The 16,763-nt window shown below is 43.1% G+C and overlaps 1 protein-coding gene across 1 annotated transcript in view; it reads right to left on the bottom strand.

Moving 5' to 3' along the window:
• LOC147723111 (Y+L amino acid transporter 2-like) overlaps window positions 1–7,478 on the bottom strand; it is a 493,050-nt gene extending 485,572 nt beyond the window's left edge. Inside the window, exon 1 of the mRNA XM_086965453.1 lies at window positions 7,121–7,478. The gene's annotated coding sequence lies outside the window, so the exon portion shown is untranslated. The remainder of the gene's footprint in view (window positions 1–7,120) is intronic.
• Between the last annotated feature and the right edge of the window lie 9,285 nt (window positions 7,479–16,763).

The following is a 16,763-nucleotide window of genomic DNA, read 5'->3' as shown; positions in this document are numbered from 1 at the left end:
ATCCCCTGCGTTGCAGGGTGGCCCCTGTGCTCTGGGGGCCCCTCACTCTCAGTGGAGCCATCAGGCCTAAATGGTGCACACGCGGCTTCCGTCCAGGGGGCCCTGTGCTCCGGGGGCCCCTCACTCTCAGTGGAGCCAGCAGGCCTAAATGGTGCACACGCGGCTTCCGTCCAGGGGGCCCCGTGCTCCGGGGACCCCCTCACTCTCAGTGAAGCCAGCAAGCCTAAATGGTGCGCACACGGCCTCCGTCCTCATTAATTAAATATTGCGCGCATGGCACGCCACCTTCTTCATTAATTAAGTGTGCTGTGCACGTCCGGTCCCCGCACCCGGCCTCTGCATTAATCATTGGTGGGCCGGTCGGGCCTCGCCGCCTCGGCCGGCAGGGCCTCTGGGCTCTTTATATCATTAAATGTTGGGTAGGTGCGCGGCGCAGTTGTCTCCGCGTCTGCGCAGCACTCTCTTCAGTGTGAGGCTTAGAGTGTTGGGCTGGTGACTAATTTCAATGTCATGCGCATTGCAATTAAGTGTGCACATGACCAGTGAGGCATCCGAAGACCTAGAGACAGTGAGAAGGATGGTCTTTCACTCTGCGGCTGCCTGGCATAATTTAATGTTTTGCCGACTTGCAAGGAATGGTGACGTAGGCCTAGGGGCCCTGTGCAAGGGTGCCATAAAGTGAGGATGCAGAGGAGGGGGCATGAATTGTTGAGCTGACTCTGCGTGGTGGGCGCAGTGACATAGCTTGTCACTCAGCTGGCTGATTTCGTTGGCCTTGGTTGTTACCGGCGTTGTGAACACCTAACTCTTGCCGAGAGTACTGACCCCCAAAGGTACTGAGTGACTACATGATGAAGAGCCTATATTATGAGGTATGTGTCTGGGTGCGCAGGCAGCTCCAGGTTGTGTGCAAAACGAAAGGCCAGTTACAGGACCCTCCAGAAAACAAAGGCAAAGCTTTGGATTTGCACTGCAGGCTTGCACCCAGCACACAAGCTCCTTTGGGGTGAAACTGCAACTCAATCCAGCAAGTATTAAACAACAAACTTCTCTGCTCTATAAGAAGGAATGGCAAAGAGTATGCGGCATCGTCCGAGGGACCACTGTCGCAAAAGCATACAGCACCGCCCATAATGGTTGAGACTGAGCTGCACGTGTTTAATGCAGGCTGAGAGAATGAAGCCTACCTCAGCACGGGAGTCCAAACCAAGTCCATCACTCCCTTGGCACCCATTACACTGACACCACCTACTGATGACGCAGATGCCTGCAATACACTATAGATGGATCCCCAAAATGAACATGTCTGCATGACCGCCTTCCAATACCAAAGGAAAGGCAGCAGACGATTGACGACAATCTCAGAAGTATTAGTGCTTACATCAGTCCTAAAAAAAAAAAGAAAATGCCACCCAGTGCTGCCAATGCTTCTAAATATTTGCCGCCAGACGCTTAGACATTTCTGGACCAAACCCAGCCAATCGATCTGGGTTTACATGACCATGATACCAAAGAGGATATTTCCTTGGATTACAGGATGAACCTTGGGGTGAAGCATCCCTAGAGCCGTATCCTGTAAAGGCCTCCCCTTCAGATGGATCAAACCAAGAAGAGAGTCACCCCTACTAGACCATAAGGGAACAGGGTCCGTCAGCAATTTTAAAAAAAAGGGTTCCCTTGGCCATGTACCACTATAACATTCACTACTTACTTTTTACTCAAATCTCTTAATCTCAAGTCTCTGGATCTTATCACACATTCAGATCTATCAAACACGATTGTGAGGGTTATTTTGAAGGTGGCACCACAAAAGGCACTTACAACCTACTGGGGGTCATTGTGTGAATGAGATAAACTCTCCAGCTTTATTTTCATAAAAAGATTTTAGAACCGCATATAATTCATACTACATCAATACATCACCTTATTATGCAAATTTCTAACAATATTTAAAACCAATATGATCACTCTCAGCATAATGCTGGACTTTGCTACATGTTATATTTCACCATATCTAAGGAAAGTGCATAATTAAAATACAAACAATATTCAAAACACTCAATGCAAATACATAAAAATGATAAATTAAACATAAAAACATTATGTTTTTATGTTTAATTTATCATTGCAGACTGTTTTTAACTGTCCTGAAGAAGGTGGTGCGCACAGCAAAGATCCACCGAAACGCGTCGACTTTTTTATGTATTTGCATTGAGTGTTTTGAATATTATGCCTACACATGACAGGGGTATTTATTCAGTGAGTAAACTCCATCTCCAGCTCAAGTCCTTTCCGACGGTTGTAGTTCCCAATCTGTCATCGTTGTGATGAAGATGACCCTCTGAAAAAATTGTGCCTTGTAGTTACTTATACAGAGGGAAACTGGTCGTTTTTTATTAAAAGGCGTGGCCGCATACCTCGCTCACGTGACAGCTCCTCGAACTGCAGCACTTTAATAATTACATGGTTTTTGTTTCTTTTATGTAGTCACTTTGGGATGGTTCAGAATTAACCCTGTGTTTCAGAAGTGGTGGAGGCTTGCCAGATAACCAGGGCTACCGGAGTTATGCGGCAGGGAATGGCTGGACTATCCGGCAGGGTTGAGCTAAATTATGTGGCCAGTAAAGGCAACTTATGCGGGGTAATGAGGAAAATGTTATAATAGTATTTTGGAATTATTTTGTCATTTCCACACTTGTTACCACTGCCCGGGCATTAGTCCACCTCATTTGTTCCAGTTTTACATTCAAATATAGCAATAAGTAACATAAAGATGACTAATCAAGCTTTACAGAGAGCCTCCAAATCTGCAGATAACCAATAACCGACCAGATGAATGTGCAGAACATCCAAACAAAGGTTTAATTTAAATATATTTTTAGATGATTGTATCTCACTTGAATTGTCCACAGAACACTTTGGCGAATTTTGGAAGGAATCTATTTCTACAGTTTGAAAGCTTCACCAGTAGTGTCGCATTTGTGGTATGTAGCTCTTATGAATGATATTAACCAGCCCCAGGTCCAGTTTAACACATCATGGGGACCGATGTGGAAGACCAACTCATTTCTTCCAGATGGACAACTCAGCAGCTTGAACTCTTTTGACATCTTTTGCATTCAGTATTTCACTCTCAGACAATAGCAAGTTGGCAGCTTTCATCGTGAGTGATTCTTCCAATAGGTCTATCTTCTATTTGTGAAACAACTTCCTAAGTGTCCCAGGGCATGTGCCATTGAATTAGCAAACATAATTCAGCAGTCAGCATCCAAGAACAGGTCACTCCCAAGTAAACATAAGTAGTCACTCTTTCCAAATCATAGGAGTTTGTTTTTCTTAATATTTCTTTTTCTGGAACTCCATGATATTAGTTTGGCTATGTTTATTCTTAAATGTCTTTGCAATCAATGGAGAAAGTGTCCAGTAACCGCTGTAAGCCTATAGGTGTGAGATCCAAAATGACTGAGTAATCTTATGCTTTGGATTACATGTGTATCTTATCAAGGAGGCAAAGGCAGTGGTCTTTGTAAAGCTTTAGGTGCATCCGAGACATAAAGAGAGAACACAGAAGAGCTAGAACGCAGCCTGGTCTAAGACAGTTTGGTGTCTCAATCCTCTTTGTTACAGACCCATTTTCACTTTTCTGTGCTCTGGTCCAAGACCCAGTGTGTAATTCAATTATCAGTTTCAAAAATGCTGAATGTACCCCACAGTCTGCCATTTTTCTCAACAATATAGTGTTCTATATAGTGGGCTGTGCATTCTGGGGCCATGTACCTTATAGATACCATATAGTGAAGAGTACTATCTAGTGCATTGTGCAGACTAATATTGTGTGCTTTGAGTACTGTGTGTACCTTACTACATCATGTTGTCTAGTATTGCATGAACTTGAGTGTGTGCTTCAGCTCTACAAGTTAGGTTTTCACACCCACAGGTGACAGAAGTGAACTTAGTTCAATGCACCAACACTTGAATATGAAAGACAGGTTTTAGTAGCCCTGTAGGACCCCACCCAATACATAGTTGCAGGGGCATAACAAAGGCTCGCAGCCCCCAGGCTTACCCATACAGATGTAAGTGTGAGGGGCCCCTTCGGCACATCTTGCAGGGGGCCCCTCTCACGTTTTGTTAGGCCACTGGCAGCGGCTGGGGCCTGAGTATTTTGAAGTCGTCCTACCACCAGGACTCAACAGTCCTCACGAGGCTTGGTTTAAACATTATCTCTGCACGCCCGCCTTGTCACTTAGATGAGAAATTCATTTTCATGGCAGAACTTGAACATGTTGCCTCTAATAAGGTAGACTCCCTCGTTACGTCAGAGTAATGTAAATGCAAGCTTAGCTGTGAGCAACTAACTGCGTCAGTTTGGTTTGTTTGCATGACTAGCACTTGGGTGTTTTTTACTTTACCTGCACAAGCACCAATTTGCTCCAGTATTTCTTAGACATTGTAATGTCACCCTCCAAGTAAACTGTTCACCCTCTTTGCAGATGTGGCGTGCCCTTTGTTTTGTATGTGCCGAATGTGCAGAGAGTGATAGAGAATGAAAGTGCAAGTCCCAAAAATGCTTTAATCTGAGCAGCTATTTGGGCAGCAGCTCTCTCAAAGGCGGCGCTGTCTGAAGAAATCCCAGGCTATGAATCCTATTAGGGGATACTTCCCTTCCACCAAACCCAGCTGCTCCGAGCCTCGGCTCCGTGTGGAAAGTCAAACCTCCGCCAACAATTCAAACCCTTTCTTCTACCTGGCCGAAGAGCGTCTGTGGCAGGGCCGGACTGGGAACCAAAACCGGCCCTGGCAAAGTGCTCGGCCGGCCCCCCTCCCCCCCTCCGGGAGGAGAGGGGAGGGGGGAGAGGTGCGACCGCGCTCTGTGACAGGGCCGGTTTTCGGCCGTTTTTGTTACAGGACCGTTTTTGCAGCATAACGGCCCTGTAACAAAAACGGCCCCAGGGGCCCAAAACCGGCCCCCAACCATGCGGCCCACCGGGGAATTGCCCGGTGCCCTCAACGGCCAGTCCGGGCCTGGTCTGTGGAGGTATGCGTGCGCACATGAGCGCTCGGAGAGATGTGACTGTGAGTACAGGGTGAGAAGTGTGACTGAAAGTGCAGATTGAGATATGTGGCGCTGTGATGTACGGTGAGAGCTGCAGTTGTGACTCCAGCGACAGAGGTGAGCCCGTCTTAGCAGAGGGTGAATGACGTACCTGTTCGAGCGCCAAGTGAAGTTAGTCTTTGAGCCCATGTGAGTGCAGAGTGACAGCTGAGCCGTGTGAATGCAGTGTGAAAAGGGGGCCTCTGTGAATGCACTTAAGACCTTGTGAATGCATGGTGTGCCTCTGTGAGTGCCTGTTGAGACGTGAGCTGATGTTCTTGCAGGGTGAGTGGTATGCATATGTGAGAGAAGAATCTGTGGATGAAGGGTGAGAGGTGTACCTATGTTAGTGCATGGTGAAAGAAGAGTGTGTGGCAGTGCATGGTGATAGGTGAGCCTATGTGAGTGCATGGTGACATCTAAGCTTTTGTAGATGCATGGGCGCCAAGAAGAATGTAAGGGGATATTTGAGCCCTTGTAAATGAACGATGAGAGATAAACCTTGGTGAATGCACGGGGTAGGATGTGCCCATGTGACTGCACAAGGAGGGGTGTGCCTCTGTGAGTAGTGGTCTACCCATGTGAGAGGGTGAGAGGGATGCCTATGTGAGCAGAGAGCGAGTGATATGAGTGTGTGTGTGCAGGGTGAGTGGTGTGCCTGTGTAAGTACTGGGAGAGTGGTGTGCCCACGTGAGTGCAAAGTGGGAGGCGTGCTTGCTTAAGTAGAGGGTAAGTCATGTGAGTCCAGGGGTAGTGTGTGACTGTGTGAATGCAGGGGTAGAGGCACGTCTGTCTGAATGCATGGGAAGAGGAGGGAATGGGTGAATGCAGAGTGAGAGACATGCCTGTGTGTAACGGAGTAGCCAGAAATTTTTAATATCCTACCACTTCGAACCAAAGCTCTGATGGTATCAAGCAAGCACAGCAAGTGAGTCCGAAACAACCTAGAAGTGCTCCTCTGTCTCTTTCATCCAAGCATCTATTCATTCATCCTGCACTCTCCCATCCACCTTCTGCGATCAATCATTTCACCTTTACATTCTGTCATCCATTCATTATTTCATCCAACTTTCAATCGTTCACCATTCCATCCATTGGCTATTTTATCCATCCATCCATCCTCTAAGATTTTCATTTACTCTACCATCCTTTAACCCTTCCTTAGATTTCCATTTACTCTGCCATCCATCTTTCCTCTGAAATTTCCCTTTACTCTGCCATCCTTTCATCCACCCATGTATCTATCCTCTCACTTACTTATCCTCTCACATAACATAACATGTATTTGTACAGCACATGTATCTTGGCGTTGAATAACAGATGTTTATTGTTACCCAACTCAATGGTATTCATTTTATCGACCCCAGAAGGATGAAAGGCTGAGTGGACCCACTGGGATTTGAATCTGTGACTATGAGGTCAAACACAAGCCCCTACAGTTGACTCATTAGTCCACTGAGCCACCAGACCCACTCATTAACCTATCGTCTCACTAGTGACATAACAATAGCCCCCGCACACCCAGCGATCGGGGGGGGGGGGGGCAAGCTCCAGAGGGCCCCCTCCAGCACTGTGCTGAAGTGGCTGGCTGCACCCTGAGAGCTCCTGAATGGTTCCAAGTTTCGTTACGCCACTGAGTAAACCCACAATAGAACTTTTCCAACCAGGCAACTTGTTGTGCCGCCTGGTAGGCTCGTCATATAAAGCACACACGCCCCAGGTCAAAATACCGCTAGAACACTGCTGACTAAGCAGGTATTACGTATTTTTAAACACTAGAATACTGCCTGTGAGGCGAGCGAGCGTTCCATCTCAAAACAGCCTGTCAACCAGTCATAAAAGTAGACAGGTGAATAGACCGATAAATTCATTATCTGCACTTCTGAAAACCCCAATCAATAATATTTTGTACGTCACTGCCGTATTCACAAAACTGCATGACAGTTACGCGACTATACACGTCTCACAGCATACACCCGCTAGTAAAACAGTCATGTTAAACAACTGCGTGTTACAGCCACTTACCGAAAGTCTTCGCCGCCATATCCCGTTGGCATTACTTTGGCGTTCATCCACGGCTTTTTCAGTTGAAAAATTCGTTCAAAAATGCACCTTAAACACGGAAGTAGCGGCGTAACGGCAAAGAACAACCTTGCAGAACCGAGTTGCAACTGCAAGACGTCAACAGGAAAAAAAAAACTATCCTTCAAGTTTCTGTTAGCGTCCAAACTACTTTCCGCAACATAAACATTCCCCGTGAATCGCGGCTCCACCAGAACTCGTTTCTATCAATGTGTGCAAATGGCAGTACAGAAGAGCAGTACCTTGCCATAGGGCAATCCTGGACCGGAAGAAGGCAGGATTATTGCATTGCCACGCTCCAAGCTGGTTAGACTGAGACTATATTTAAAGCTGAAAACATGAGCCTGGCACAAACACAGCAGAAAAAAAGTTAACACAGCAAAGAGAAAACGTTGTGCCTCCTTGATGCAGGAAGAGGTCCCGCACTCTTTTCGCTCGTTTGGATTAATTATTTATTTATTTTTTATACTATATACAGTAAGTATGCTAATAGCAACGAGTACAAAAAATAAACACCTAATGCCGGTCCTTGGTGCTATGCAATGTTTGGTGCAAACACCTTTTCTCACGGCATAACGAGAGCAGATTCCTGGTGGAGGTAATGTGTGATAATGTTTGTGTATGTTCATACATGCCAACTTTTTTAAAGGAGAAATAGGGATTTTTGAAAAAAGAAACATGGGACTGTATTTTCCCTCTTGACACACGTTGAGGTGGGGGCAGTTTTAAGTGGGAGACAGCTAAAATGAAGCTGCTTTTGTCTTATAAAATTGGGGGGCATATTTATGAATTTTTCACGCAATGGAGGGCAGCAAGCAAAGTTGATGTTCTGCGTGTGTGAAAGGCAGAGAGCAGAAATGCTGCATGTTTGCAAAGATTTGGAGCATTTTAGCTCTCTCCTTGCGCTAGCACACTCCGTGCAGCCTAGCGCTAACGCAGGAATCCTTGCACCATAATGCTAGGGTGTCTGTGTTACAAGCAGGATAGGTTTTGGGCAGGAAGGGACAACTTTCTGCGCAAAACAATCCTTAAAAGCAGTTTCCCTTTTTCTAAATGTGATGCAGAATGCAGCTCATTTGGGAAGAGGAAAATAGGAGGAGAAGTAAAGATTCTTGTCCTTGTTACCCCTCACTGGGGAAAGAGTAGCATTTTGACACATTCCCAAATTTATTAGCTTTAATGAATTTGAGAATGAGCCATAATCCATGGAGGATGCATGGGAATGTCCATGCTCCACCCATGGAATGTCTACAAGCTTGAATTGCAGCACAACGCAGCTGCTTGCAAGTAAGGGAACTATAATCATGAGTGCCCTGGGACAGGGCCAGTGAGGGGGGTGGTGGGATTAAAGATGTGGCTAAAAAGAACAAAATGTTCAGTAACTATTTAGATATTTTTCAGCTTGAGGTAATTGCATATGTAAAAAACCCACAAAAAATAAATGCGCAACTTAAAAAATAAATGCTTATTTCGGTCAGACTTGCCGGTGGAAAACTAGATACATCCACTTCTCCGCGCGCCACAGGAGGCCCTTCCAAGTCCTTCCTCAATGTCCGCTAACCACTCATTTTTTTAGGTCGAGCTGGACTAGCATCCGTAGGATGCTGTCTAAGTTCGACAACTATAGTCATCGACTTCGGGGGGATTAGGGACAAGAGGGTGCCACGCGCTTTAAGCTGTGGATTTGACCTCGTGCACGCGCACGTCGGCTCCGTCCACATTCGCAGCAATTCCCGCGCCGTGCACATCCCCACACATACACACCTGCGTGCGCATACACACACACAGACACTCGCTCGCTCACACACTCTCCCCCCCGTCCCCCCCCCACTGAAGAAAAGTGGAAAATGACTCACTATCCCCACCAGGGATCTATCCAGCAGTTTGCATAATAAAGCAGCAAAGGAATTGACAGCCAATCTGTAAAATCAAAAGACATCTTTATTATAATTATCATGAGGCTTCGTCGTCCAACCGTAGTTTTACAATTGAAAGAGGGAGCCTGCCTGAGCTTTCTCAGGCAGGACTTTTATACAAAAAGTTTGGCCCTAGGCTCACATTCTTGCTGTGAAACACATCATTGTAGGTCGCTCCCATGGTACCATAACAAAGCAGGCTATAATTATGAATTCCATTCTACTTGCCCAAACTGACCAACCCATCTTCCATCATGAACATATGTCAAACTTCACATATTTTTCATTGCAGGCCGGAGAAGCTCACAATAGACTGGTTTCCTCCCCATCATATAAACAGTCACCTCCCCATTGTAAAAGCCCAGAAGCAGAGAAACAGAGCCAGGTGTGGAAGATAGAAATGTAGGATAAGGGATGCTTGTGGGTCATAAACAGGCATGGCTACTGTATTCGGCCTTCTAATCTTGCTCAGGCCAATGTACAAAACAAGTTGCTCAGATCTTTAATATAGATTGACTAGAGGGCATGGACTGGTTTTGTGAGGCCAACATCACGTAGGCAGATTCAGCCTGTTCAGGTCATGGAGAAGTCAGAGAAAGGTGGACGTGTCCTTTGGATCAAATTCAGCCTTTAATCAATTGACTATATAAGGGCAAGACACAAGGTGGATGCCGTGGGCTCAGGACAAGAACAGTGATTTAAGGGTGATAGCATCACTCGATCGTGACGCAAATACACAGGCATAATGTCCTGATCATTACCGGTCTATTGATACCAAATTCGTCGTGGTATGATGATATTTTCTGCACGAGTGTTTAGGCCTTGGTACACCATTATGGCAGGGTCCGGAATTTTCAGAACCACAGACGCCCCTTTTGCCCTTATATAGGCAATAACCTAAACCCATGTCAGTCTGAATCTAGGTCTATACTTATCAGATCATCAAGGGGTTGCTGTAGTATTATCTTACTACTTAGCAACTCTCTCGGGACAAGTCTTCTTACACACGTAGTGGTACAAAGGCCATATATGGCAGGACCAAATAGAGAACACCTCTATCTGTAGTATGTGGTATAAGATCACCCACCCAACAATTAGTGATGTTCTAGTGTTGAAGCTGTACAGAAGGGTCTATCAGTAAACTCTGGCCTAACCGATGTATGTTCAGGAAAAATATGAAAGTCATGTGAAGAAATAGTAAAGAAAGAGTAGGTTGAGAAGTTGGGGCAGGCGTCAATTGTGTAGGAGAAATAAACCAGAATATAGTAACTAATAGAATACATAAAAGTATTAAAATAGATAAAGTTATACCACACTTAGAGAACAACATTCTATAATTTCGGTTTTTCATCTCTTGCTTTTTATCATCATTCCTCAATACAATCTCCATTTTCTAATGTCGCTCACGCAATCTTGGTAGAGTACTTCAGCTGTGATTATTAGCAGGTCATAGGGACACTGCAAGTCCTGCAGGCCTACTGCCACTACTCAGGTCACAAACTGAACCGTTGGTACTCCTACGTGACCCTGCAACTGGCAAATGGTAACCAATCAAAAATTTAACAAAAAACCATAATACAATTTCAGGAAAAGCAAGAGAGAAAAGGAGAAACAAAGGTCAAATGAAAAGAGGTAATAGTAGGAAGAGACATAGGTTGGGAGGTGGGTGCAGATGTCAATTGGGTAGCAACAAAACAATCCCACCCATAAAAGCCAATGTCATTTTAGAATAACACTAGGGAACACGTTGTTGAGAACATATAGACCACGGTACGAAGTAGTGACCATTATTACGAATGAAATCATAATTTTCCACAATCCTAAGCAGAAGGCAAATCCTAGAATTATCGAATAACATTCTATATAGCTTCCTATGCATTTCAGTAATCTATTATGTGTTCAAGTGAAACAGTGGCGTTCCTGATCAATGCTCTCAGATGAAAAAGGGATACACTTCCACAGAGAGACTTCATTCTGCTTTTACTAAACAGAATAGTACTTTAAAACAAATGCCAGCAAAGCAGCAAAAATTAGTTTCCAAACTCCAATTCTATGCAAGCTCACAGAGAATACCCAGAGTCCGTCAAAGCCTCTCCTGGCAGGCTTCTATTATCCATCAAATCCGCTTCCAGTGTCTTCTTCGCGTTGGGCCTCTTGATCCAGGCCTTTTCATGCTCAGTAGGAGTGCCCTCCTGGAACACCCACAGTTCATTCAAAGTCTCAATGTCTTAAAACAAATGCACCAGTGTCTCTTCTCTGTGACACCTCAGGAAATGTGCTCTTCATTGATCAAGGGCACAAAACATCTTGTGCAGAAACAAGCACCACTGAGAATCAACCTCTCAAGATCAGTAGCTCCTTTCAGACTCCAACACTCATCATTTAGTGTCAGAGGACGATCAAGCTGCTCTTCTCATGGGCACCGGAATGTAGTGCCTTTTCCAAACTTGGATTCTCAGGTGCACTGCCTTTCTGCTGGAGCAAAGGGAAAAGAGGTGTGTGTGGGAAAAGGCCAAAAACTCAGGCCAAGGGGGTCAGGGGACCGCGCGCTGCCAGAGGTTCAAGCACATGACAGTTTGAACAAGTTGAACAAAGTGGATGACAGTCCTGCCATCAAAAGCAGGGATCCTTCGCATCTTTGCACTGAACTTCTGAGGCAAAACAGAAAATCAGCTCCTTTTTTCTTTTCTTTTTACAACGCCTTCTGATGAAACAAATGGCTTGCTTAGGAGGTACCACTGGAGGCACGCTGATGATCGCTGTCCATGCTGATGATCGCTGTCCATGCTGATGACCGCTGCCCACGCTGCAGATTGCTGTTCACGCTGCTGATTGCTGTTCATGCTGCTGATTGCTGTCAGGAATTGCAAGGCCAAGAAGTCTGTAGTCGTCTGCCATGTTTACTGATGGGGACCAGGCTTTTTTTGATTACCGGTCTGCAGGGTAACATTCTTCCTTTTTGACTCTGGAAGATTCCCGCAGAACCTAGTGGTATAGGAAGTGTAACACAATTGTTAGTTTCCTTCAAGTCAGATATAAAAACAGTTAAGCAAGTGGCCTGTAATCTGCAAAGGAGTGACGATACACCATGGGAACCTAAATGGATGCCCTCACACAGTGGCATTGTCTAATGGGGTACATTATTTAATGGTGTAAATACGTATTCTTCTTAATGATGAAGCCTAGGTGTTCCTAAACTCCTTGTCTAGAGCATCTCAAATACAGCAATGACATAATACACCTTATCAAGGACATGAAGAAGTCCCTTCTTTAAAACAATGTGCATCAAGTGTGCTATGTAATACAAAGGCTAATGATCAACTGTGCAGACAAGAGGACAAGAACTAGAGAGTCCTGGTATCTGCATGATTAGAACACATCTTATTAAAAAAATTGAAACAGCAGAAACAGAAGGGAACTGAAAAATTAAAAATAGACATAAAAACATGCCGTACTAAAAAGAATGTAAACTTGAGATATCTCCTATTGAGATGGAAAATCTCCTATTGAGATGGAAAACTTGTATTGGGTCAATTAACCAGGCTATCACTATCCTGACAGTCAGTCTGAAAAAGACATTTGAAGTGGGCCTAAAGTAAATTCTTGAAAATTAGTCTCATCAATCAAAAGGGAATGTATGTGGAACATGAACAATACACCCATAATAATAAATGGGCTGACTGGTGAAAGGAAGATGGAGAAGGGAAAAAAAATGGAAGTAGGACACAACTAAAATCTTCAATAACTAAACATGATGCAACATTGGTCAGGGAAAAAGCAAAAAGAAAAATCTATAGGAAGGACAAGAGTTTGCTTGGGTGGCCTAAGGCATGTGACACAGCACCAAGAGCACGGGGATACATGAAAAGACCAATGTTACAGAATTTTAACTCTACCGCTGACAATCTATACCCTACACAGTAATTCTAACTAATGTTCAGTTGTCTCTTCAGGGGAAAAAAATGAATCCATAGGCTTATTCAGGAATCAAAAAATGCGATAAAAAATGCGATATCAAAATTAGGCCACCTTTAGTCACGGATCTATAATTCCATCCTTAGGCCCAATCAAGGATACATAAATGCAGAGCTGCCTGTCCTTAAGGAAAAAGGCAGTTAAGTGACTAACAACGGATGGCAATCTTTAATCCAGTATATCATTTTAGTTTTCTTAAATAAAAAAAATCATTACAGCCAAATTAGGCATGAACTGGAAAAACACAGCTGCCTTACTGCTCACAGTATGAGGTCCATATCTGTGAAATTTGTCTTAATACAATATTCATCCAATTTATTGTGAAACAATGCATATCTCAAGCCATAAGATATACTTGCTGTATATCAAGCACAAGGAAAAACAGCCCAGACAAACAAACAGCATATATGAATAAACGGTCATGCATAATACCATGGCACATGCCCTTCTTTTGACAGCAGGGCATCAGGTAATTGATACCCTGCAGTCAACTATAATGTTGCTGTGTCAAATAACGCGTTTCAGTGGACCAAATGTACAAATGAAACATAAACACACACATTTTTTCTTAAAGAGGTTACGCAAAAAAAAAAAAACATTTCTCTTCACCCAGCCAACTCACGTGTCTTGTGAATTAATCCATGAATTATCTGTAGGAAGAAGCAGAAAAGATACACAACACACACATTTTGCATAACAACATCAATTATAACCCTTTTTATCAGACTACAAAACATGGCACAACGTAACATACAAAAACTTTTCATTACTTACCTGTAACTTTTTTCCATGTACCTTTGCAAAAACGCCCATTCTCACTCAGGCCTAAAGCCTTTAAGTTGCAGAATTTTGGGGAAGGGCTTCTACTCATTGCCTATCTAAAACTTAATGTAACACTTCGTTTTTCTTTTTGTCAAATAAACTTAACTAAAAAAAAATTCGTTCCTAGCATGGAGACACACATATACCAGTTCTACAGATCATTTAGCAGAATGTTTGATAATTTTTTTCTCAAAGAAATCACTTTTGCATTTGCCCTTTTTAAATCATGTTCCTTCATTTTACACAGTGCTTAATTTGTAAGACATGAAGTGCAGGTGCTACAATTTTGCATGAGGAATACCTTTCCTATTTGTTTATTATCTCAGATGTGCGCTTTTAACGCAGATGTAATGTGAATGCGGCAAATGAGAACAAGCCAGCCTGCAATGAATGAAGGTTACAGATTTAAATCATATACAATCAACTACATCTCATATAAAGCGCTTGTGTGCAGCATTTTGAAAGCAACTGGGAGCTATGCAAACCACGTGTGGGCTGTACAATCCTTTAGGGTACTGACAAATGAGGCTGCAGTTTTACAAATTAAATAGTGTTCCTTTTATTATTATTAGCGGGATGCAATGCTGTGTCAGCCCTGCCGTATTTCTAATTTGAGACAAATGTGTTGATGACATAATTTACCGAACAACAAGCGTTTTGAGGAACATGCTGAAGCTATTATTTATTCTTTGGCTAAAATGCAATCATCATTGCTGTACATGTGCCTTGCATCCTCTGCTCATTTTAGTTCAAAAACAAAAACCCCATCCCAGCTAATGTCAAATTTGTAACACTTTAAGAAGACACTTTTAAACAAGTCAGGCTATTCAAGTGACCTCAGGTCAGGACCGTGGCATGGGCAGGGATTTAAATACAAAGAGGCAGCTGATGCATGCTTAACCATGTCATGCTGCATTCCACAGGCGAGGCCCTAATTAAAAGGTCACAAATGTCAACAAGACAGCCTTACAAGATAACATCTCGGCCGCTACTGCTGGAAACACGTTATACAGGTTCTGCCAGTCCCCTGCTCGTGGTAACTGAAGCTGACAAGGCCAGTAGGTTTAACCACTTCCACATAACCTGCAATATTTCACTATATTTAAAACAATTTCTATGACACATTGACTCGCTGAATCATAAGAAGGCACAACCTGCAAACATATATTATGACCTAAATGTATGCATTTTACTAAAGAGACACTTTAAACAGGGGCCCTGAAACCATTTAAAACAGTCTATTTATGTGAAAATCGACTTTTGTATTCTGGATACTAAGAAAAAAATATTCTATAATTTTAGTGCATACTGGGTATCACTAGAATATCTAATACCTAATTTATGAGTCATACTTTTGAAAATACTAAGTTATACCTTATAGAAATGAGCTTTTTTTTTTTTCCGCCTAGGGTAAGGGAAATTGCGCACAGAAGTGTTTGGTCATTTTCGTGGTACAACATAACTTAAATCAAACATTTTAATGCTAGGGGGTCATAGCATGAGTGTTAAGCTTCACAAATATTAAAAAACGATTTTTGTAGCACTTTGTTTTTAATAATTATTTTTCATAATTAATAAAAAAAAAATTCTAATGAAGCCTAATTATTGCTATTTGTGACTGTTCTACATAAAAAATGCTCACTACATCCCTTGCCTATTATTTAGATACATATTAACACACAAGCCTAGGCGCAGCTGCCTAACTGGGAATGCGTGAGATGATTGCGCCACATTTATTTAAAAAAGGACTGTTTGCAAAATTCCACCACCCGTGTTTAACTAGAGAGGTGCTGGCTGAATGATTAGATATACTGCAGCTGAAAAGACTTGGCTGTGAACATCTAACACTGTGCGTCTAAAGAACAGGCAATTTCGTTTTTTCATTTTTTTTTTCTTTGGAGCCTTATTTACATCTATTGAAGGTGACCCATACACATACATACATTGAGCTCATTCCAGACACAAAACAGAAGGGGGTCAAACACTCAGGACACACAAAACAGCGCGCTCTAACCATTTCTTGTGCATAGCGCAGTTCTTGTACATAGCGCCGTCGCAATGTACAAGAAAACCTTCAAACAACATAGACATTTAAACACACATTTTAACCCATAGTTCAACACTTAGGACAGGAACAAGGAACAGCCTACAGACTGTGTTCAAAAATAACCTGCCAAAACTAGTTGTAAACCATATTTACAACAAAAACGTTTTAGTTCCTATTTTTTTTAATTCTTCAACAGATTTCCAGAAGGCTGCAAAAGAGACAGCCTCACAGACCTTTTAGCGAGAGCTCATAAATTGGAGTTCCAACCGGAGGTATCAGACGCGAATCCTCCAACCGGGAATCCTTTGTTGCAACCTAGTCAATACTAATACAAAACAAAATACCGCGACCAGGCATCTGCGCTCACTAGTCGGGTTTCAAACTTCATGGGGCTATCTCCAACGATATACACGCAAATGTACGTGACCCACGGTTTTTGAATACTGCAGTGTTCAAATAAAACCAAGGAACCAATACTGAGGAAGATTATCCAACGATAATCTGAACCACAGCAACCAAAAGGCCTACCAACTGAACCAAATGTACCGGTACCCAAACCAAAGCGTCACATTTCTGCGACCAATAAATAACTAAGGACTGCGTCACATTTCTGTGACCAATAAATAACCAAGGACTGCGTCACATTTCCGTGACCAATAAATACTGGGAGCGACCCATTTTTATTCTTCAACTAAAACAGATGGAGAAAATATCTCTTCAACTGCCTATACAAATTGCAATTTGCATATACACAAATATTTGTCCAGATTATAACTGTCAATTCCCCACTGCACTAACAGTCTGTTAAAAATACTTACAGCAAAAA

The sequence above is a fragment of the Lissotriton vulgaris genome, chromosome 4_1 (genome assembly GCF_964263255.1).
Source record: "Lissotriton vulgaris chromosome 4_1, aLisVul1.2, whole genome shotgun sequence".
Taxonomy (NCBI): Eukaryota; Metazoa; Chordata; class Amphibia; order Caudata; family Salamandridae; genus Lissotriton; species Lissotriton vulgaris.
This window is presented reverse-complemented; position numbering and strand designations above follow the sequence as displayed.